Below are 6000 nucleotides of genomic sequence, written 5' to 3'. Positions count from 1 at the left end.
CTCATCTGGCTCTAATCACCCCCTTTACTCTAAGATCCTATTTCTCTTTTAGGTATAGAATCATATGCTGTAGGGTCATAGAAATTTCTAGCTTAGAAGATCACCCCAATTTTTGTAGTAAAAGACCCCAACTAGCTAAGTTATTAGTCTGAGATCACAAAGCCAAGTCTAGAACACAAGTCTTTGAGGCCTTAGTTCAAGATTCCTTTTTAATACACAGAAATGTACATCTGTGCTTCTTTTCTCTATCCATATTCTTATGTCTTCTCATGAGGTCCATCCTTCTAATTTCTTTGTCACCATTACCATCATCGTAATCATAGTCAATGTCATCACTCAGCCATTCCCCAGAGCACTTCGCACAGCACCAGTGGGTAGTCTATAACCATTACTGATTGCCCAGCTCCTTAACTCTTTTTCCTTATATCCCAAATGATTCCACCTTTCTCACCCTGTGTCCATCACTATCGAGCCTCAAGGAAACTAGAGTTGGTACAATGAAAGAAACATTGCTACTGATGTAGGAAATCTGCTCTTTTATCCGAAATATGAAATATCAAAATGCAACTTGCTAAACTGAAAGAGGAGGAAAGATGATGACCACAAGGAACATAGTTTCATGAATGTTGACTTAACTTTTGTCTATTAAAATTCACAGGACCCAATACCAAATAGTGTAAAGATGCTGGATTTCGAAGAGCCTGCTATTCCGGGGTTGAAATGCACTGGACAGCAATGAACTCCTGACTCAAGCTGGGCCAATCTCTCTTAAGGCAATTTATAATTGAGGCCTAGAAACAATAGAACCTGTCCTTTAGAGGCTAGAATTACAAAATGATGTAAAACTAGGGCCCAGATGGTCATGCCTGATGAAGCTGGAAAAGAGAGAGAATGAAGTAGAACTTCAGAGAAGCAAAGATGATTCGAAATGGGCAGCAATCTTGGGTCATGATTCCCACTCCTGGTTCCACCTCTCAGTGGCCTGTGAGAAACCCAGTAAGCCCACCAAAATTCTTCTACTTCTGCTTCTTCTTTTCTTTCCCCTTGGCTTGAACCAGTTGAACAGGTTTCTTTTGCAACCAAGTAGTATTAACTAAGAGTCTCCCCTTCTTCATAGAACTGAAAGATGAACCAGGCAATTGCACATGGTTGGGACGTCAAGGAGAGAGTTGCAAGGAGTTGAAGACATTGCTTCCTTCTCTCTAGGGGGTAGTGCTTTTCTATCTGTGCTTCTCTATAAATCAGATCTCACAATCACCCTCCCACCCCTTCCAGGTAGACACAGCAACTGTGGCCAGCCTTCAACCTTCACAAAACTTCATGTGCTCTCATGCACTCCTTCTGAAGAACCTAGAGGACATTTTTGTTTATTTAGGGACAGAGATAAGCTTAAAAATTTGTTAAAGTGAATTGAACTGGTCTTTGGCATTTCACATCCACTGTCTCTGTTGGGAGGTGGTAGGGTATATTGCAGAGATTCTCCAATTTCAGTCACTAGCAGACTACCTTTATGAATTTTGACATTTCTACATACCACTTGTATTATAGTTTTCTTAATATTTTTAGAAATATACTTAAACTATTTTTGCTTACCCTCATCTGTAATGTTCATTAATGAAATCAGAGGTTTGCTATGCATATTGTATTTTTCTAATATACATTAAAATGTAAAACTATTACAATAAAAATACATTGTTACCATCTAAGGTCATCTCATGTACACCACCTTAGGAAACGTTGGTGTAGTGTGGGTGTTGGAATCAGACAGGTCTTAGCTCTGCCACTGAATACCTGTAGGATCGGCCCGGGCTAGATGGCTCAGTTGGTTAGAATGTGGTCCCAATATGTCAAGGTTGCAGGCTCAATCTCTAGTCAGGGCACACACAAGAAGCAACTAATGAATGCATAAATAAGTGGAACAATAAATCAATGTCTCTCTCCTTTCCCCACTCTCTCTAAAATCAATTAAAATTTTTTTAGCTATTTAAACTCCAGCTGGTCTTGGAATGCTGAAAAATGACTATGTCTGAAATTTTTCTACCCCCACATCACCCCAGTCCCACCCTGGAGATGAGGATTCCATTCCTATGTCACAAGCCAGTACCTGTATGGGGAACTGATTTCCTCCACAGCCTGTCTTTAATTACATGCCTGCTACTGTGTAATATTTCAATTCTTTATCTGGTTCTTTTTAAAATGTGGTTTTGTATTAATTTTTTATTGAATTTATTGGGGTGACATTGATTAATAAAATTATGTAGGTTTTAGGTCTACAAGTCTATAATATAATACATCTTCTGTATATTGTATTGTGTGTTTACCACCCCAAGTCAAAGTGTGTTTTCTTCTTTTTTAATTTTGAGAACTTTAAAAATAGAAGAAAGTAATTATTTCTATGATGATTAAGGTTAGAGTTAGATGACATGTCACATTACACAGAAATTAAACCAAATCCTAATGAGGCCAAGTCATTCAGCAAGACAACAGCACTCCCAGAACTGCACTGACCTACCCTGTCCCCTGGTACAAGCTGGTTTTCACTACTGAGGTGATTCCTTTGCTTACATTTACAGGTTTGGGTGGATTACTGAGCCCTTTGAATGATCTTAACTCTGTCTTTCATTTGGATGTTTAATATGAAATACTGTATGGGGTGGAAAGGAAGGGATAGCCATGGAAACACCTGTTTTAGAATCTGAAGTAGATCCAAAAATAAACATCCACAGAGAGAACCCCCAATTATAGTGATGTGCATGATCAAAATTGACCCCAGGTTATAGACTGACCTGGGTTGTCCGGCTTTTACTTAACACTGAGGCCATGCTAAGGGCCGATGAGCAGGCATCTCCTGCAGCCAGGGTTCCATTTCTGTAGGAGAAATGAAGCATAGTCAACAGGGAGCCTGAAAAGGAGGTGGTATGACACAGCCTTCACAGTTTATTCACTTTTGTTCTGGAGAGTTTTGAGATAGCTTAAACAAAGGACATGCATACAATAAAGTTAGTATCAGGATTGTTAAAAGAAGAAGAAGCAAACCAAAAAGGCCACATATACTTTTGTCTGTAAGCCTCCTGACAACCATAACAAAAAGGGAAACAAGTTGTAAAGAAAGGTGGATGCCTACCAATTATCCACAATAGAAAAAGATTTTCCTGGAACTAAATTCTTAAAATAATTTTTCACACATAAGGTCTTATTTTAGCGGCTATTGTGCAATGTAATAGGCAATGTACTGGACAGTGGCTTTACAATAAATGCAGAAAACTTTCATAGGACTGTTTCCTGTAACAAGTTTGGATTGGAGTCAAGATTATTACAACAAGGCCTATTGGCTACAACCTTAGATTGGCCTTTGATAAACAGCAAGGTATTTATTATTTCTGGGCCATTGTTTTATCTCCTGTAAAATGAAGGGGTTGCTTTTTAGATCAGAGAAGGGGTAGGGAAGCTTTCAATTTCATCTGGACAGTTTATTCAAAATGCACATGCTTTGTGCATTATCCTAACCCCTCGCATATCAAATGTCTTGTGAAAAATTATTCTAGATTACTTTTTTAATACCAAAAAAATAACAGGAGTAATACAGCACTCATGGACTTGGCACTCAAAATGAACTAATGTTAACATGTAGTCATATATCCTTTAGACCTTAAAAATAAAAAGAAAGAATAAAACATTATGGATGAGGATAAAGGCCCTAGATTAGTTACAAAGGGCTAGGCTATACTGCACTAGGAAACACACAACCCCGCCATGTTAGTGCCTGGAAACAACAGAGAACTGTTTCTCAACTATGACACATGTTTACTGTGGTCACTTGGAAACTCTCTTGTGCTTTGTCCTCATTCCAGGACTCAAGCTGATGAAGTAGCCTGGGACAATAAAATCTAAAACACTGCTAGTCAGTACAGTAAAAGGAAAAAAACATAGTAAATTGTGCATATGGTTCTTAAATCTTCTATTCAGAAGTAACACTTCCACTCTCATTTTATTGGCAAAGGTAAGTCATATGGTCATGCCTAACTTTGAAGAATGTGCCTAGAAGAAAAGCAGGAATATTCGTAAACAGGACTGATGACTGACTGTCAGTCCCCTTTGCTTTCCTCCCGGCTCTGTCTTCCTCTCCACCCAGAGGCAGCCACTACCATGAATTTGGTGCCTATCTAGACCCTCTTTTATATTTTTACTGTAAAATAAGCATTTACAAATAATATACAGTGTTAGTTTGTGCATTTCATTAATAAAATATGTGTTAATGATATTATACTTTGAAAATGTCTTAAATTTTTAAAAATATATTTTGCCTCCTGGATTTATTTATACTGAATCATATAGATCTAGCTCATTTATTTAAACTGCTGCTTATAATTCCATACTATAAATATACTGTGATTTATTTATCTATTCTCTGACATACAAACAAAATATTTTCTATTTTTTATTATTCCTGGTAGTATGGGATTATAAATACATTTGAGAGAGGCCTTAGAAGTCTTTCTCATTGGATTTGATAAGACAAATACTAATATCATAATGCAATCACCGTATGTAATGAATTAACTTCTCTCTGATGTATATGGCGTGATAGTAGTTTTGTCCCATTCTTGGGAGAGTTGAGAAAATAGTCACTCAAATAATTGTTTTTGTTCTCTGGTTCAGATGAAGAATCCTATTTGAGAAAGGCTGCTTGGAGTGTAATCTAGAAGTAGATTGCAAGGTCTTTAAATGTGGACATTTTCAACTTTTCTAGATATTGCCAAATTATTTTCCAAAATACTCCTTTTCTATCAGTTGCATATGACAACTATCCTTTTCCAACACCGCTATTTTCAAACGTTTTACTTTTGGCCAATCCCATGGGTACGAAACAGTATCTCATTGTCATTTTAAGCTGCATGTCTCTGATTACCAGTGAAATGGAGCATGTTTTCACATTTAGGACTTGAATTTATCTGTGCATCACCTATTCAAATTCTCTGCTGATGGCATTGTTTATGTGTTTCCTGTTGATTTATGGTGGTTCTTTATACCTTGTGGATCTAATGCTTCCTCTGTTACATACGTGGCCATCTCTCAGTAATTCTGGAATATTTTTCACCTACACATCACCCACCACAACTACTAAAGTCACTCTATCTCTAACATTTAAAAATTTATTTATTTATTTATTTTTAGAGAGAAGGGAAGGGAGAAAGACAGGGAGAGAAACATCAATGTGTGAGAGATACATAGGTTGGTTGCCACCTGGCCCGCAACCCAGGCATGTGCCCTGACTGAGAATCAAACTGATGACCTTTTGGTTCTCAGGCCCACACTCAACCCACTGAGCCACACTAGCCAGGGCTGTCTCTAACATTTTATGTATCTGTGTCATGACTTAACACACATACTTGCATACATATACACCCAAACCTAGGATATTTTAAACCAAGCTGTGAAGGGTTCTTCTAAATGTATAGATGCATTTTATATACTCTTTATATCCCTAAAGAGCATCTTCCCTGAAAAGAAGACTAATTGTGAATTTCCCTAAATTACAAAGAACTTTTGAATGGCCAGACCTGGACAAGGCTATGTTTTGTTAAGCACTGTTATTGTTACCCAAAGACCAGCAAGTCCAAATGTTTTCCTCATAGAGGCCTTCTTTGACCTTGTGGGCAGCAGAACCATTTAAAATACGCTGACCCGCCCTTTAAATGAAACAGGATTTGTGATACTCTCTAACAGACCTGGGCAGAGCAGTCCGTGGTGCCCTGTGCTCGTGAACTGGCAGTCGTGTCTTGAAAAGGGAACATGAGCTTAAAAAACATTCTGAGTGCAAAAATACTGTGGTAATTATAGAAATAAGTGGAGAGTCCAATTTTTCAAAAAATATTATCATTATCAAAATAAACGACATGCAGGAGTGTGTTAAGATCATGATGTTATTTATGGTATTTTCCCCCTTTTCTCTAGTCTTCAAATATTCTATGATAGACTCACACTATATTTTTAATTCAA

Source organism: Desmodus rotundus, chromosome 3 (assembly GCF_022682495.2).
Source record: "Desmodus rotundus isolate HL8 chromosome 3, HLdesRot8A.1, whole genome shotgun sequence".
Classification (NCBI taxonomy): domain Eukaryota; kingdom Metazoa; phylum Chordata; class Mammalia; order Chiroptera; family Phyllostomidae; genus Desmodus; species Desmodus rotundus.
This window is presented reverse-complemented; position numbering follows the sequence as displayed.